Here is an 18,704-nt window from a genome sequence, read left to right on the forward strand (position 1 = left end):
TTCAAAGACAAAAAACAAAATCAAAAATAGTTAAACAAAAAGAAAAAAAGAAAAAAAAAAACAAAAATAAAAAATAAAGAGTAAAATATTGACTTCCCATTTGTCAAAGATCAAATCAGTTATAAGTCTATAATATATAACAATCCTGTCTCTTAAGTCATATTATAAAATCACTTTCCTCCAGTAGTTATCTTACTTAATCATCAAATCTCATAAACATTACTTTATTCTTTCCACAAAAAGTCAAAGAGAGGTTTCAATTCTTTAAGAAATATATCTATCAATTTTTTTTTCCAGATAAGCATATCGATTAATCCATCTCATTACTAATTATGATAATCTTATTGTCATAACCATAGTCAAAATAAACATTTCAATTAATCCATCACATCAGAATCTGTTAGGTTCAGTAATTTCAGTAGCCATTGTTCTATTATCCCTATTAGTTCCATTTTCCATCTTCCATCTTCAGTAGTCTTGTTAAGTCCAGTAATTTCAGTATCCAATCTTCCATTATCAGTATTCCATAATAATCTTGCTGTCAAAGCCATAGTCATATAGTAAGAGTCTGATGGGAATTACCTCTATCCCAAATATTTTCTTGCCATCCATTCTGAATAGGTTGCTGAAATACTGCTGTAAAATCATATCTCTGTTCTTTTTTTCAAAATACACTGGGTCATCTCTTGAAAGTTTTTCCATTGTCACATGGCTGCAGTTAATTCCATAGATTTTCTCTATATTGGGCTCCATCACATCATTCCAGTCCAGAAGATTATCCATGCCATTGATAACTTTATCTCTAGAATCTTCATTAATTTCTTCAGAGATAACATTGAGTTCCAAACAATAGATTTTATTTCTAAAGTCCATAGACTCCAAATCTTGTTCCTGTTCCACGTTTGTTCCAATCTCCGGGATCTCCTCTCTCACAGGGACCCCTGTTCCAGTCTCCAGGGTCTCCTCTCTCACAGGGACCCCTGTTCCAGTCTCCAGGGTCTCCTCTCTCACAAGGACCCCTATGTCTTTAATCTCCTGTGTCTCCAAACAATAGATTTTGTTTCTAAAGTCCATAGACTCCAAATCTTTTTCCTGTTCCACGTTTGTTCCAATCTCCGGGGTCTCCTCTCTCACAGGGACCCCTTCCAGGGTCACCTCTCTCACAGGGACCCCTATATCTTTAATCTCCTGCTTCATTTTACTCAATTCAATTTTCAGCTCCTTACAACCCTGTCGCAGGTTTTGTTTCGTTATCTCAATCTCATCCATTATTTTCTGAAACATAGTTATTTCCAGATTCTCAGCCACTTTCTTAATTGCCATTTTAAAAGAAAAATATAGGAAAACCACTTCTTATTTCAGCAACAATTGGGTTAATACTCCAAACTTGGTGACATCACAGTATAAACAGAGCAGACAGCCTTATCTCTCCATGCTTAAGTAAACAAAATGCAGTTCCCAGGATCGAAACAATTAATGGCGGTCGTCAGGAAACAGATTCGTCAAAATAAAATAGACCAAAAAGAGAGTAGTCTCAGACAATATAATATTCTTCAAAATAAAAATCTGGAATAGAAATCCCTCTTCTGTGTATATCTTTAGAATGCAAATCCAGGACAGCTTTTTGCAACAAAAACAGAGATAAGCTATTAATTAGTGAGTAGCAGAGAGAAGTTATGGCTCCCCAGTGAGATGTCAAAAACCGATCAATCTGGCAAATCTCTTTTAAACAGCAACAATTTAAGTCAAGTAAAAGAAAAATATAGAAAGAAGGGTGCTTGCCTGTTAGTGCGTTCTCTCTTAGAAGATAAGATGAACGTTCGCTTTATCAGATAGAGCTTGTTGTTGAAAATCCGTCCCACCTTCGTCGGCTGGACCTCGTCCCATAAATTAATGAGATCTGGTCGTCCCAACAAAAATAGGCTTTGAGGTTAATCTCTTCGTTTCTCCCTACCCGGGAGAAGTTTAATCAGTCAAAAAAAAAAAAAAACTGACTGATATATCTGAATAAGCTTCTTTTGAGGCAGGAGCCCGTCTCAAAAGCAGGCACAGGCTAAGTCACCCTTCCCGGAAGTCTTGTGGGAGCAAATTCCATAGTTTAACTATGCTCTGAGTAAAGAAGTACTTCCTTTTGTCTGTCCTGAATCTTCCAACATTCAGCTTCTTTGAATGTCCACGAGTTCTAGTATTATGAGAGAGGGAGAGGAACTTTTCTCTATCCACTTTCTCAATGCCATGCATAATTTTATACACTTCTATCATGTCTCCTCTGACCCGCCTTTTCTCTAAACTAAAAAGCCCCAAATGCTGCAACCTTTCCTCATAAGGGAGTCGCTCCATCCCCTTGATCATTCTGGTTGCCCTCTCCTGAACCTTTTCGAACTCTATAATATCCTTTTTGAGATGAGGCGACCAGAACTGTACACAGTATTCCAAATGCGGCCACACCATAGATTTATACAACAGCATTATGATATCGGCTGTTTTATTTTCAATACCTTTCCTAATTATCGCTAGCATGGAATTTGCCTTTTTCACAGCTGCCGCACACTGGGTCGACATTTTCATCGTGCTGTCCACTACAACCCCGAGGTCTCTCTCCTGGTCGGTCACCGCCAGTTCAGACCCCATGAGCGTATATGTGAAATTAAGATTTTTTGCTCCAATATGCATAATTTTACACTTGTTTATATTGAATTGCATTTGCCATTTTTCCGCCCATTCACTCAGTTTGGAGAGGTCTTTTTGGAGCTCTTCGCAATCCCTTTTTGTTTTAACAACCCTGAACAATTTAGTGTCGTCAGCAAACTTGGCCACTTCACTGCTCACTCCTAATTCTAGGTCATTAATGAACAAGTTGAAAAGTACAGGTCCCAATACCGATCCTTGAGGGACTCCACTTTCTACAGCCCTCCATTGGGAGAACTGTCCATTTATTCCTACTCTCTGCTTTCTGCTTCTTAACCAATTCCTTATCCACAAGAGGACCTCTCCTCTTATTCCATGACTGCTAAGCTTCCTCAGAAGCCTTTGGTGAGGTACCTTGTCAAACGCTTTTTGAAAGTCTAAGTACACTATGTCCACTGGATCACCTCTATCTATATGCTTGTTGACACTCTCAAAGAATTCTAATAGGTTACTGAGACAGGACTTTCCCTTGCAGAAGCCATGCTGGCTCTGCTTCAGCAAGGCTTGTTCTTCTATGTGCTTAGTTAATCTAGCTTTAATAATACTTTCTACCAGTTTTCCAGGGCAGAAGTTAAGCTAACTGGCCTGTAATTTCCGGGATCCCCTCTGGATCCCTTTTTGAAGATTGGCGTTACATTTGCTACTTTCCAGTCCTCAGGCACGGAGGAGGACCCGAGGCACAAGTTACATATTTTAGTTAGCAGATCAGCAATTTCACCTTTGAGTTCTTTGAGAACTCTCGGGTGGATGCCATCCAGGCCCGGTGATTTGTCAGTTTTTATATTGTCCATTAAGCTTAGAACTTCCTCTCTCGTTACCACTATTTGTCTTAGTTCCTCAGAATCCCTTCCTGCAAATGTTAGTTCAGGTTCAGGGATCTGCCCTATATCTTCCACTGTGAAGACAGATGCAAAGAATTCATTTAGCTTCTCTGCAATCTCCTTATCATTCTTTAGTACACCTTTGACTCCCTTATCATCCAAGGGTCCAATTGTCTCCTTAGGTAAACAAGCATGTATGCAAGGGTTGCTGAACCTTTCCCCTGCCTTCCAAATGCACCACAGTAGCCCTTTCTATAGGTGATTTTCTCTTAGCTGAGCTCTATTACCAATTTTACCGTATTTGTTTATTTATTTATTCATTTATTTATTGTTGTTGTTTGATTTATATCCCACCCTTCCTCCCAGCAGGAGCCCAATTATAATTGGGTGTATTCTTTTCATATAATACTGCAATTTTAAATTGTTGCAAGCCACCCTGAGTGCTGAATAGATACATACCAGAAATAAGCCAGGCTGGAGAAAAGTGCCTTGAGGGACAGATGGTGTGTATAAGCATCACAGGCGGATAAGGCTTCAGCACCTCCCTGCCCACAAGCTCCTTGGTGCTTTAATTCCCCTTCCCTCTGTGTTAAAAGTGAATAGGGTAGGCCTATATTTGAATACATAATGTCTGTCATCACATGAAGTTTGAGCCAATTTCTACATTTCTCTAAACTGAAACTGCCCAAACTTTGTTTCATTGTCTGATCCTTTCTAGACTTCACCTATTGCAATGTTCCTCTTTCTAGGGTACCTATCTATCACTCACTTCAAATCTCACTCTTACTATTCTGAAGTTGCTCTTGTTTTCTCTACTAATCAATTTGATCTTATTTCTTCTCTTCCTATTCTCTTCCATTCCCTATAACTGTACCTATTTCAGATTCCTACCTCAAGCTTTGGGATGCCTTCACTCAGTAAGTAGCCTTGCTACAACTTTCTTTCCTGTTCTCTGTCATTGATCCCTTACATTCCGTTCATTCCTCAGGTTCTCTGGACTTATCAAACCTAGTATGGGAAAATGGAAATGGACTTCCTTCGATTCTGACTTATGGTGACCCTATGAATAGGGTTTTCATGGTAAACGGTATTCAGAGGGAGTTTACCATTGCCTTCCTCTGAGGCTGAGAGGTAGTGACTGGTCCAAGGTCACCCAGTGAGTTTCATGGCTGTATCGGGATTCAAATCCTGGTCTCCCAGGTAGTAGTCCAACACCTTAACCACTACACCACACTGGCTCCCAACCTAGTATTACTGCTCCCTATTTCTCTTACTCTCCCTTTAGAATCCATTACTACCTGAATACCTGATATTCAGACCATAACTCTGTTGCATTATTTTAACAACAGCTGAAAACCCATGTCCAGTGGGCTTTCAACTATGGTGGCAGCCCAGACAGCTGAGGTCTAAGAGGAGGCCTTTGGTTATCTTTTAGTGTGACAACACACACACACACCATATGTCTTGCTTGCCACAGAGGAGTGCCGCCAAAGACCATCAGCCACTAGTATAAGGAAGCCTTGCCTGTGAGGGCCTTTGAGATCCTCTGGCAGCTAAGGCCTCTCATGACAGATCACCACCACTGGATTGCCCTGAAAGAGATGACACCAAAGGGAGTTGCCCCTCTAAGCCATCAGTTTGGGGCGGAGGGGGTGAAGGCATGGGTCACTCTATTATAAGTGCTGGAGCCATTGTGTTTCCAGCCAAAACTGGAGCAGTTGGCCTTTACTCTTTTATACTGATATGCTTGGACTAACTCTCTCCCTCTCACCCCCTCCTGGCAAAGGTCATGAACCAGGAAACCCAGGCAGTTTTGGTACCATGACCAGGCCTGAAGCCAGACTGTAGCCACACTGAAAGGGAGTAGGTAGCATGTAACGGGAAAGACCTCTGCCAGAGGCCTTGGAATGCCACTGACAGACTACATAATATTGGGCTAAATGGACAAATAGTCTGACCTGGTTTAAGCCAGCTTCCTATGCCTCTTCTGAAGCAATGAAACTGAGCAGATGGATGAGGGATGGATGAGGGGAAATAAGCTGAGCATGAATCCTGGCAAGTCCTTTTGGTGAGTGGTTACCATGTCTGACAGATTGGTCAATTGCCTGTCCTGGACAGGGTTGCACTCCCCCTGAGGGAGCAGGTATGCAGTCTGGGGTGCTTCTGGATCCCACTCTGTCACTGGAGGCCCAGGCAGTCTCAGTGGCTAGAAGTGCCTTTTACCAACTGTGCCTGGTACGACAGCTACAGCCATTCCGGCTGGGAGAGCTTGACTACTGTAGTTCAGGCATTGGTGGCTTCAAGACTGGACTACTGCAAAGAGCCCTAGGTGGGGTTTTCCTTGTGCTTGATCCAGAAACTGCAGTTAGTGGAGAATCCTGCAGCCAGATTGCTGAGAGGGGTGAGATCCTGTCAGCATAAGACACCTCTGCTCAGAAATCTGCACTGAATGCCAATTTATTACTGGGCCAAGTCCAAGGTGTTTATGTTGATATATAAAGTCCTTAACAGCTTTGGACTAGTTTATTTGTGGGATCATATTAACCCACAGATGCCACTCAAATGCTTTGATCTGCACAACGGGCACCGTTACAGGTGCCACATAATACTCATTCCATATTTGTAAGAAAGCAATCTTTTAGCATGGCAGAACCCACACTTTGGAACTCCCTGCCTATTAACATAACACAAGTGCCCTTGCTCTCTCTCTCTCTCTCTCTCTCTCTCTCTCTCACTCTGTGTGTGTGTGTGTGTGTGTGTGTTTAAACCTTCTTGTTTAGGCAAGCCTCTCTAGACATATAGATGTGGAGGCGTTCAAATCCTTGTTAATGTTAACTATCTTTTAATGTTTTTAATTGCTAGTTCTTACCTGTTCTTATTGATAATTTTAACTATTTTAATACTGCATTTTAAATTGTTGTAATATGCCCAGGGACCTGCTGGTGAAGGGTGGGAAATAAATTTAATAATAACAATATTTTTATTAACCACTTAGAGGTTTTATTACAATCCAGTGGTATATAAATTTTATTAAACAAAACAAAAAATGAAGACGAGGTAGAGATAATGTTGGAGCCGACTCCATAGACGTAAACTAATTCTATCAACATTGCATTCATGCTATGTCCAACTGCAGAGCTGCTCCGAGTGCTGAAGGGTCTTTTATATACTGACCCCTCACAGTGTAGTAAAAGATCCCTTGGTGGCCAACTGTGACCTATTTGCAAGGCACTTTGCAGATAAAACCACTTGTATGCATTACAACTTTGACGCATGAGTTAATTGCAGAATACTTTTAGGAAGTCCCTTTGGCCTCCTTCTGAACACTTTTCAGTTTGTACAGCCTGAGGATATAGACAAGAACTTTGCAAGGATATGGCCCACCACTTGCATACTTGAGCCTTGCCCTTCCTGGCTTATTAAACAGCCAGATTAAGACAGACCAGCTGGAGAGATGGGGTTATTAGAGATGCCATATTTGGAGAAGGCATAAGGTTATAATGTAGCATTAAGCAGGTTGTTCCATCAGCACAAAGATTTATCCTTGTGTAATTGAACCGTCTCTCCCTCTCCTCCCCACATGGATTTCCTAAATCTGTACTGGGGGTTCCTTCAACCATCCACAGCAGATCTGGGATGACATGGGGAACGTACTGGGGAATGGAGGAAAACCCATTACAGTAGGGCTAGCCCTTGCGCTAGCACAACGTTTTAGTTGAATACTGCCTATAAACTTTAGAGAAGGCAGTTCTGAAGGAGACTATAGTAAGACCATTATTTTAAAAGCTGTCATTTGATCCAACCATTTTAAATAACCATGGTCAGTCTTATGTACCACTTTTGCTAATGGTGTTCAAGCATACAATGTCAGCACAGATCTTGTTATTTCTGGATAATACTGATTATCTGGATCCTTTTCGATCTGTTTTCTGACCTGGTTTGGGGACCAAGACAGCCTTAATCACCCTGGTGGATGACCTACACAAGGAAATGGATGAGAGAGTGTATCCTTGTTGCTCTGCTGGCCTTCTTAGTGGCTCTCAACCATGAAGTTTGTACAAGCTACCCTTCCGGAACAGGCTTGGAAACCACTGTTTTGCTGTGTTTCTTGTCATTCCTGGAGGGCGGATCTCAGAAGACAGTGCCTGAAGACCGCTGTTTGGCCTTCCACAGAACTCCATCTTGTCTCCTGTTCTGTTTTATATCTACATGAAACCCCTGGGAGAGATTTGGAGTGCAGATGTCGTCAATATGCTGATGATATCCAACTCAGTCTCTCCTGTTCATCAGCTTCCAAGGAGTCTGTGGAGGTCCTGAAGGACTGCCTGAAATCAATGATGGATGGAATATGGGCTAAGTAGCTGAAGCCTGATCTAGATAAGGCACAGGGTTCTCTTGAAAGTTAGCATGAAAGGAGTCAGGAGAATGCACCATGGTAACCCCAGAGCAGCCTTTCCCAACTAGTGGACCACCAGCTGCTGTTGGACCACAATTCCCATCTTTCCTGACCATGCTGGCTGAGGCTGATGGGAGTTGTGGTCCAACAACATCTGGTGGCCCACTAGTTGGGAAAGGCTGCTCTAGACTCTGCTATTAGACTCTGCTATTCTGGAGCTGTCAAAGTGACAGGTTGTGTGTCCACACAAGCAGCTACTAACTGAGAATCCTATACGACATTTTAAAAAAGGGAGAAATCAGTTCTTTAGGAAAAGGAGCACTTGGAAGGATGTCTGCCATCCTTGTGAGATACCTGGCCGGTCTCTTACTGGAAAGGTCTTGGCAGTTTATATCCCATCAAGGTTCTCTCCTTCTCACTTTTATTTTCCTGGCTTCAGCTTTGCATCATCAACTCTGTGAATGTATTAGGGATGAACAGTGTAGGTGGGTGATTATCATAGGCATCTCTTTGAGGTCCCTCAGGCCCAGTTGGTTTTTGGTGTTTTAAACACTTTCAGTTTAAAATGTTATGTTGGGTCTTTTTTCGTTGAACAGTATGCACCTCTCCACACCCTGGAGTGCTTCCATCAATTATTCTCATTTGTTTAAAGGGATGAACAGCTTTTTGTGGCAGTGAGTCTCCTTTTCCACCAGGGGTGTCACTACCGGGGTGCGGAGGGTGCGGCCCGCACCCGGGTGTCACCATGAGGGGGGTGACACCCAGAGCCGCCCCGCCCCGCGCTGTTGCCCGGCAAGGCTGCTCCAACTCCTCGTTGGAGGCGGGCAAGACCATGAGCAGCGTCGGCAGGGCGAGGGAGGTGCGCCGGCGTTCCCAGGCCTTCTCCAGCGCACGCCCTCCCAGGGGCATGGACGGGGGTGGCTGGTCTTGAGCGCGTGTGCGCTCAAGACCAGCCACCCCCGTCCATGCCCCTGGGAGGGCGTGCGCCGGAGGTCCGCACCCCCTTGCACTCCTGATAGTGACGCCACTGTTTTCCACTCTTACCTCTTAACAGTTGTTGTACTGTTGCTTTAGGATTTGGGTTGGTGTTGTAGTAGTACTACAGAGGCAATTGCTCTTAAAAATAGACATCCTTAGAATATCCATCACATGTTCACCGTATCTACCTGCAATGAAACAGATATGCATGTAGTCACCATACTCAATAAGCTACACACAATTTTAACATTTAAAACACATTGTGTTTGAAGCAGTACTCAGTTAAGACTGTAGTGAAGTCTATGATGTGACATAGGGAAGGTTTTCACTTTTCATTCTTTTCCACACTGTTTGGTCTTTGGCCTGTTTTATTTAATACAGTACAATTGTTAAAGTGCATTGCATAACCCACATGGAAGCTCCCATACACAAAGGTAATGGATCAGCAAAGGTGCCAATATTTAATCAAATGTACATGCTTCATTTCCCAGCTTTTGAGCTATGCCCTAGTAAAGGTAATTCTAAAAAATCAGAGCTCACAGTGGAACATGTATAGAAGGGAAAACTGACGTTTGCAAATTCACTATAGATGTTAGTTCAGGATTAGAGACCATTCGTGGCAAGCAATAGTTGCGGTTTGGGATCATATGTGAGGCAAATGGGTGAGTAGTATAGGTAGAACTGAGGTTATACCGAGATTGAAACAACTTTGTACTTAACTGTCTTGTTTTATATGTACAGTAACTAAAGCTAAAGTTAAAGCTATCTTCATCACCTGAACAGTTACGTTTATATAACAGAGAAATCTGATCGTGATTGTTTTTATTATATTTGAGTAAAGGTTGTTTTAGAGTTAATTTTTGCATATTTATGCACCAAATAAATAATATTTTTAAAAATAATTTTTTAAGGTCTAAAAAATAAAGACACAATTTTTTACAGGGGAAATTAATATTCAATAAAGACCAGAATGCAGAGATCAGTCCCTTTCACCACAAAAATGCTGTAACTTTTCAAAAATATTTAATAATTAAGGAATCTTCTATATTCAGAATATTTGTGCTGTTATGTGGTAAAGATATTTGGGTAAATATTTTAAATTAATGACAGTTCTTTTTCATACCAATATGTCAGGGGAGAGCACCATTAGGTTAAATATGGGAAACATCAATTCTTAGAAATATTTCACCATATTGGCATAAGGAGTTTCTTAGAGAAAAAAAAAGGGGTTGAGAAGTTAGAGAAAGCACATAAGCAGGAAAAAAACGTAAAGAAAAAATTAGCAAAATGAAAATGGTATATTAAAAATATACTATGCAGAATGTTTCATAGCTCAGTTGACCTCTTCCTTTGTTAGGCAGATTACTGCTTAATTACCAGAGATGGTTGGTGATGGTTCATCAAGGGGGATTTAGTTAGGAGATGGTCCTCTGACAGCTGGACATTTCTCTTTAGTGTTTTCAGGGATTTAGCCATTAGAGCTTGAGGGAAGTAAGGGGGGAGAGAGAAGGGGGGAGATAAGCAGTAGCAGTTTGTGGGTCAGACGGAAGTGATGTTCAGACAAATCCCTTCACAAGTTAATGTGTGTGGTGATGCGCTTCATCACTGATGAGAAAAGAGCCCTACACATGTATAGCTGAATGTGCATGGTGCCATCTAACCAATCAGTAACTCTGATTGGGCAAGATCTCAATTGAGTTCCCAATTAGGCATAAACATAATAAAAAGATTGTAAATTCAAGTATAGTAGTATAGAAATAAGTTGAATATATATTCTCTTGATTTAATTGTTTGTAAGCAAGCAAGCTTTGGATTTTTCAGAATATAAAAATGGAAATGGCCTGCCTTCAGGTTGATCCCGACTTATGGTGACCTTATGAATAGGGTTTTCATGGTAAGCGGTATTCTGAGGAGGTTTACTATTGCCTTCCTCTGAGGCTGACAGGCAATGACTGGCCCAAGGTTACCCAGTGAGCTTCATGGCTGTGTGGGGATTTGAACCCTGGTCTCCCAGGTCGTAGTTCAACATATTAACCACTACACCACACTGGCTCTCCTTTTCAGAATATAGGTGACTCCTAAAGTTCAAGGTTTATGGCTATGCTCAAAGATGATTAACATCTTTATGAGAGATACGTTTTTCAGGTCAGTTCCTAAAGCGGGAAGAGAAAAGGAACTGGGGTGCTTTTGAAGGAAGTGGGATGGTTTCAAAGCTGGAGAGAAAAGGAAGTCAGATGGTTAGGTCAGCCTCAATTATGTCTGCCTGAAAAGAAGCAGAATGGCATTCCACCCCTCCCATCTCACTTTGAGCACTGCATCAGGCCTTACAAAATGTCAGCCACTCATCATCTAAATGTTTTCAGCCCAAGATTTTTTTATTGTTATTTTTTGGTCAGAAAGTCATAGCTGGGAGAAGATTAAGTATGTTCATATAACTGACGGTATTCTTACAGATTAAAAGCAGATGTTTTTAAGATCCTACAAACTGTTTAGGAATATAGCAACTGATGAGGGAAAGTTAAATCCATGATCAGAATTTTTTAAAATTAAAGCAGCCACATTGGGCTGCTAATTTGCCTCCAGCAATATTGGCTTGGGGAGCTATTTAATGTTGTGGCACTGACACTTTGAAATTCACTCTCCTTAAATATTAGACAGGCACTATCTCTGTTATATTTTCAATGCCTATTGAAGACCTTCCTTTTTCAACAAGCCTTTTAAGTAAAGACCTTATCCTAGTCTGTGTCTGTGCTATAATTGCTTTGTAAGATATTTTAAAAGTTTTTTTTAAATATGTTAAGATGTTTTATTTTAATATGCTTTTAAAGATGCTTTGTTTTAATATGTTTAAGTCTTTTGTTTTTAAAATGCTTTAAATTGCTTTTCATGTTTTTGTTAGCCACCCTGGGCTACATGTGAGAGGAGGGAGGGTACAAATTTAATAATAAATAAATAAATAAAATGATGAAAACCCACTGAGCCCCTACAGATAACTTTGTACACCTGTTTTATGCCCTCATCATCTACAATGTGTTCAGGTCTCGAACTTTGAATATATGTGTCTCCAGCATCAAACAACATGGACATTTACCATTCATCTCATGAAAACTTTTGGAAGTTCCAGATACTTGTAGCTGCCTTATCCTATGCAAATGTATTCTTCAGTGGGACTCATTTGCATAGATGGAACCTTAGGCTTCAAAAACATGCCCTAGTATAGTATCCCTGCATGTGTACAAAGAAAGCCAAAAAGAAATCTGTGTCATGTCTTTGAATAGATACAATTCAGGAGTGCAAATGCATGTAGGCTGCATGGGCAAGGATTTTGTATTATGCTATTGGGCTGCATAAAGACTCTAATTAGTTACAAACCAGTATGTTTTAATTGTTGCAGCAACCAGTTAGGATGCATATTGGTTACTCAGGAAATACATGGATTTCAAAATGGGAAAGCTGATTGAAATCAGTGAATTAAATCTCAGTCTCTTTTTCTTGATGATTTAAGTGACTGAAATAATTGCCTTGATTTAAATCAATCCACCCTGTTTCCAACTATTGAATATATGTTTTGAAAATGATTACCAACGTTACAGGGTACAGCTTGGAAATAGAACCTCGGATGATGGGGGTAGCGAGCTATTTCAACAAAACACATCTCAAGACAGATAATTTGTAACAAACTTGTTTGGCAGCAATTAAGTTACCAAACGACTTGAAAGTGAAACTTAGAGCCTACCTAGCACAGTGGGGAGGAGAGCCTGGCTGGGAGTCCAGAGTCTGTGAGTTCAAATCCCCACTCATGTCTCCTGGGTGTCAAGGGCCAGCTAAAGATCACCCCAACAGTGAGTGGCTCAGTGGTACGTGCCCTGCCACCTGTGCAGCTGTGGGCAAGCTGCAGAGTCCCAAGGAGCACCCCAGCTGGCAGTTGCAGACAAGGAAGGGGCTGGCTTGTGCAGCTGTGGCAGGCTGAGCAGGCCCTAGCCAGCTGGGGAGGACTAGCCTCAGAGGGAGGCAATGGTAATACCTCTGAATACTGCTTACTATGAAAACCGTATTCATACGGTCGCCATAAGTTGGGATCGACTTGAAGGCAGTCCATTTCCATTTTCCACACATACATGAAAAGCATACTGCAAAAGACCAAGAACTATTTTTCCTAGGGAAAAGCAAGTTTTGGAGGGCAATATACAGCAGAGCAGCAGCACAGGGAGAGGTGCTTAACTGTTTCCCCACCTGCTACTTCTCAGCTCCAAAATGTCTACCAGCTGTTTTCCCCTGCAGTGTTCCTAATGCATATTTGCATCTCCAAATGTGTTTGGAATTCTGGAGGGGAGAAATGTGGCTTGCAGGCTGAGTCAGAGTGGAGAGGATTAAGCATCCACCCCCTACCCAACTCCTTCTCGGCCCTAGGCTTTTCTTGTACATATGCATGTAATATCTCTTTTCAACCTTATCCTTTTGATTAAAGAACATAAAGTGGATGTTGTAAGGCCATTTAGTCATTTATATGATGAGTCGTATAAAGTAGGAATGTATACAGCAACACTTTTTTTAAAAGCTAGGAAGCAGATGAATGAGGTTATTGCAAAATGAAAACATGGGTTTTCATAGCCTAATTGGGGGGGGGGGCACAAGACCCTGAGTTTTCTTTCCACTTACTCCAGTGTAATGGAAGCTGGTAGTTGGTCTCAAGTGAGCATGTTTCACTTAATCACACTGATACTCTTTTACATGAGAGTAATTACACTGAAAGATTATAAATCTGGAATAACTCATCTAGTTTTTAATATATTTTAAAGCAATGCCAGTAACATTATGGATATAATGCTGAAGTAGTGTCCTTATACATCTGAAGTTCACATCTGAATCTGGCACGAACTCTAAAAATGCGTATACTTCAACATGCTTCCATTCTGTAAGAAGTGTACATAAGAAATTGTTAATTTTTAACCCTAGCTGTCTGTCTTCAACTTAGTGAGGACAAACTGCAGCAGCATATTCTGGCTAGACTGATTGGGTACACACAAAGGTCAAACAGCAGCTTCCCCTGAAACCAGCTCTCCTTTCCTGTAAATCATTGAGAGGGTGGGGGAATACAGCTGTGACTAGGCTCTCCAATAAATTCATCCTTCTTGTAAGAGTAGAACATATTTATATGCTGAAGATACCGTGGGCTGAATTTTCAATCATGCACACATGACAGGTGACTATGCCTGTTCTTCCATTTGCTAACAACTGCACTGACTGCACAGGACACATGCGACATTTTGTTTATTTATTTGACTACTATGCTGTCTTTCCATCCAGAAGGATCCCCAATGCCAACTTATTAACTGGAATAAAATAGAATTACTTTGAGGTTTCTCCCTTCTACTTTTATTTGGGGTGACCATCTCCTTCTTAGGTCATTGTGGCTGTTCCCACCCCTTTTCATTTCATCTCACTATCTCAATTGCTGGCAGTTGACTGGTCAGTTGCCTGATGGCACTCCTTGCTCTTTCTGCTCAGGACTACAGGCCTTTGTGCTGTTCAGAGGCAAAAAGGGAGGAGTCAGATGCAAAGGCTGTACCTCAGATGAGCTGCTGAGCAATGGCTACTGAAGGGAAGGTTGCCTGCCAGCAAGCTCCCAACTCTCTACCCCTCCACAAGGCCATTGCATTGTCTGGTGACACCTGTCAGAACTAAGGATGATGTGAAATTTCTCATCTCAAATCCCAAAATGAACTGAGATGTCTCACTGACCTCACCATGGGATATAAGCTCACCTTCACCAAAATTATATTTACTTCTGGACCTTGCTAAAGAAATTGAGAGTTAGGATACTCAGTTGATCCCAGAACTTGAGTTTCCCTTCTCACTTGTTTGACAGCAGAAAGACCAACTTCAGGTCTGTCTCACTGTAAAGAATAGTGTTCCTTCTTCCCCTTTAGCTCATCATAAAGAAAATGGGTTCACACACAAATACCAGTTCCTGACCAGGCATCGTAATTGATCCTTTCTTTCAGAGGTTAGCAAAATACACAAATTTTGTTATTTTATTAAACCATATTTTGCAGCTCTTTCCTATTAGATAGTTCCCCACTATCAGATGTTACCTGGTGTTACCTGAGTTAGCCAATCATTGGGTTATGGAGATTTCAAAACATTTCCCAAATAAGCGAATGAATCATGAAACGAACAAATGGCAAAATGAATGAAAAACTGAACAGCACTATGTCCATTGTCCAATGATCAAAGTACCAAACCACCAATATATATTGTACTTTTTGTAAAGAAATAGCTTGTAATAGAACCAACATTGTATAAGCTGGAGTTGGAAGTTATTTTCAGACTTGATCAAAGAAACTCACAAGGTGCAACCTATTAATTATTTTTCATCAAGAGTGCTACTTGGGAGTACAACTTGCAAGCACATCAGTAGCCTTTGAAAGATCAAATTGCCAAAGGTAAGCTGTAGTCAGGTATGTAATGGTGTAAATCAGGTGTTCAGCCAAGCACCAAGCAAAGAATTCCAATAACAAGGTGAACAATAGAGGCCCAACAGATATGTGCTGCTAGCTTATAATAATCTACATTCACACATTCAATTGGCTAGCCAAAAGAAATGGAAAGGGTAATGGGGCTCAGGATCAGGAGTTCCCAAGACAAATGACAGATGCAATGATCAAGCCCTGGAGCAAGCAACAACGTAACAAAACTGAGGTAAACAAAATACAAGATGTGGAGAATGGAGGTTGAACTAAATGTTATGAAAGACGCAGGGCTTCTGCTGAAAATGGCAGACTCATGTCTTTTCTGTAATATCTACTAAAACTCACTGTATGATGCGAGTTTCATGCTGTGAGTTTCCCAAACCACATTCTAAATCATTAGCTGTTGTTGGGATGAGAAAACTCACAGAGCAAAATCCCATCTTGTAATAGCTGCATCAGAAGAGACATGACACTGGTCCTTTCGTGTGTGTTACTGTTGATATTTTGGTTATTTGCCAAAGTCATGATTTTGAACCAATGAGCACAGTATCAGCTTACTAACTTTGAGAGAAGTATGTTAAGCCACTCACTATGATGAATAATGAACTACAATACGGAGCAATAAGGAACATGCTAGACACCAAATAAGCTGCAAACTAAGGTCTATACTGAGAGCCCAGTAAACAGACAATTAAATTGGTGGGGGTGAGCCTGACAGAGTCAATTTTCCACCTACAACCTCCATTGGTTTTGGTACGTCTGATCCAGTTAGTGGAACTCATGAGAGGATGTTGGATGGGGGGGAGGTTAAAGAGGAAGTCAGGAGAGGAAGAACAAGCTTCCTGCTAATTTCTGCTATCACCACAGTTGTGATATCCTCCTCAAGAACTGTCAAACAACTCAGATGGATGCCTACTGCTCCAACCCCCTGGCTGCCCCTGCAACATATTTAAAGAACTAAGTTAGAAGGCAGAATGATATCTGTGAAATGATGTGAGAGCAACCAGATGGCTACTTCAGAGCATCTGTGAAGTTCACAGCATTCAATACACAATCTCAATATCGCCAAAGTACAGAAGCCCTATCCTACCACCACTTCAGAGAAGATAGATGAGTACTCATGAAGACAAATACCGGCTGGGCATCCCCAATGGCAGTGCAGGAAACAGGGGAGTCAAGAGTTCCCAATGGCAGTAGATACAAACAAAGCAGAAGACACATGGCAAAAGCACATGGCTCAGTTCCCTGATGTTCTGGGGTGCATTATGTTTCTGAATCAGCAGGGCTGACAGTTACAGTATGGGTGGCAGAAATGTTGCCTTGAGTATAACCAAGCACTGCATAGAGCCTGTCTGAAGGTCTTTGTTGCGGGGTGATGGTGGTGAAGAGTGCTTTCCTCTCTAGTACCACTGTATTTGTTCAGTGCTGTTGTTTGCAGTAGACAGCAACATATTTTATTTATTATTTATTTTATTTTATTTATATACCGCCCTAAGTGTCCTTGCTCCCCACAATTAGACAACAAAATCTTGGCAACTCAGTAAAAGTGAGCTGCAAAATGACTCTAGTCCAGATAAATGTTGATACCACATTTGAGGCACTTGTCACTCTTTTGCCCTGTTTGCCTGGATCAGTTGCAGTCAAATGCTGGTGAATACCTAAGGCATCCTAAGGGAAGGTCTGATCCTATTTAGCATAGCCACAAGAGGAGAAATTTATTTCTTGTCAAAAAGAAACGATTAGTAGGCTTCTGCTTCAAAAATCAAAATGGCCTTGCTTGATTGTGAGAATGAAAAGAAGGCTCAAGCATTCTCCAGCTTATCATTTTGGGGCAAGGTAATGCAGCAGGAGGTTATTTGGCAACTCCAAACATTCCTGGAGAACGTGGATTTTCCTGATCTATCCTATTCATGCCTGAAGCAGGTTTAGTAGCACTTACAGGTAGACAATCTTCACTGAAAAAAGAAATACAACCCTGATGGACCATTTGATCTGGCTGGTGATGCCACCAGTCATCACACCTTGCTTGTTAGAGCAGCTCCAAGGCATTAAGTCAAAATTTGAGGGTCAGAACGCTTTGCATTTTTCTAATGGCTGGACTGAGAGGTGTTAGATGAATGTCCCTCCCTGACCTTAGGAGCTCCCCAGAACTATCCTGCAGGGCAAAAATTATCTTGCCCCAATCTTATTTCACAGGTTAGGATTCAGTAGTGGCACTGGAAGAAAAAGGAGTCCTCAAACATAAGGCTCTAGTTTTTCAAACAGGAGTGAATTTGCTTACACAAGGGAATGTAACAGCACACTTAAGAACAGTGGCAGCTGGTGGTTACTGGACCTGGCTGCTGAGGTCATGGAAGCATGGCCAAGTTATTCTGGCTTTCTCCCCATCCTTCTCCCTTGCAAAGATATTGTGGACACTTAAGCATTTGCAGTTGTACAAATACGTAGCACCTAACTAAACTGAAATGTGTCTTACTTTGGTTCCAAAGGGGGCCCCTGCTGTCACAGTTGCTTCTCTGTGTGCCCTCTGCTTGTTCTGATTCTCTCCCTCTCCTCCTCCTCTGCAAAGAAACAGTAGACACTTAATTGCCGTTGTATAAATACTTAGCACTTAACTAAGTGTCTTACTTGATTCAGAATTGCTATCACAATTTCTAGTGTGGGTTCATGCCGCAATAACCATACATTTCTCACAAGAAAGCCCTACTAAATTCCATGGGGATTACTCCCTGCTAAGTATGTACAGAATTTGGTTCAGCCTGAATTTGTTAGTCTTAAAGGCACCACACAGGACTGTTAACAAGGCCCCCCCACATTTCCAGACCTACGGGAAAAGATTATCCACCTCCCCCAGCTTATTCACTTCAATGTCTTCTTTCTAGAATGTGAAATAAGATGGAGAGATATTAAGTGGACTAGGACCTGGGAGATCAGGGTTAAAATTGACCATAAAGCTCATTGTGAGACCTTGGCCCAGTCACTGTCTCTCAGCCTAACTTACCTCAGAGGGTTCTTGGGAGGATAACATGGGGAAAAGGAGACCCATGAATGCCCCCTTGAGCTCCTTGGAGGAAAAGCTGACATAAATATAATATTGTCCAATAAAGAATGATAATAACAAAAAGTCTATCTCCAGTCTGCCTGATTTTGAAATGGGGAAGGGGTGTGCGGGGGTAGGTTTCGAATCATGAAAAAACACATAAAAATCAAAGAAAAAAAGAATCTGGGATAGAACCAGAATATTTCTGCTTACAAAGATTGGACTTTACATGCAGGTCCTCAGCAAACCTAATGTGTGGCTGCCTGCTGGGACAGGTTTACCCGTGTGGGTTGTGGAGGAAGGGCGCA

At 41.5% G+C, this 18,704-nt stretch overlaps 1 long non-coding RNA gene across 1 annotated transcript; it reads right to left on the bottom strand.

Annotated features, from left to right (window-relative positions):
* Positions 1-7,594: 7,594 nt before the first annotated feature.
* On the bottom strand, positions 7,595-17,917 carry LOC133388770 (uncharacterized). The gene is made up of 3 exons (XR_009763907.1): positions 17,833-17,917; positions 8,950-9,071; positions 7,595-7,834 (listed from the first exon to the last, which is right to left on the bottom strand). It is a non-coding gene; the product is annotated as an uncharacterized LOC133388770 (long non-coding RNA).
* Positions 17,918-18,704: the final 787 nt, after the last annotated feature.

Source organism: Rhineura floridana, chromosome 1, assembly GCF_030035675.1.
Source record: "Rhineura floridana isolate rRhiFlo1 chromosome 1, rRhiFlo1.hap2, whole genome shotgun sequence".
NCBI classification, from domain to species: domain Eukaryota; kingdom Metazoa; phylum Chordata; class Lepidosauria; order Squamata; family Rhineuridae; genus Rhineura; species Rhineura floridana.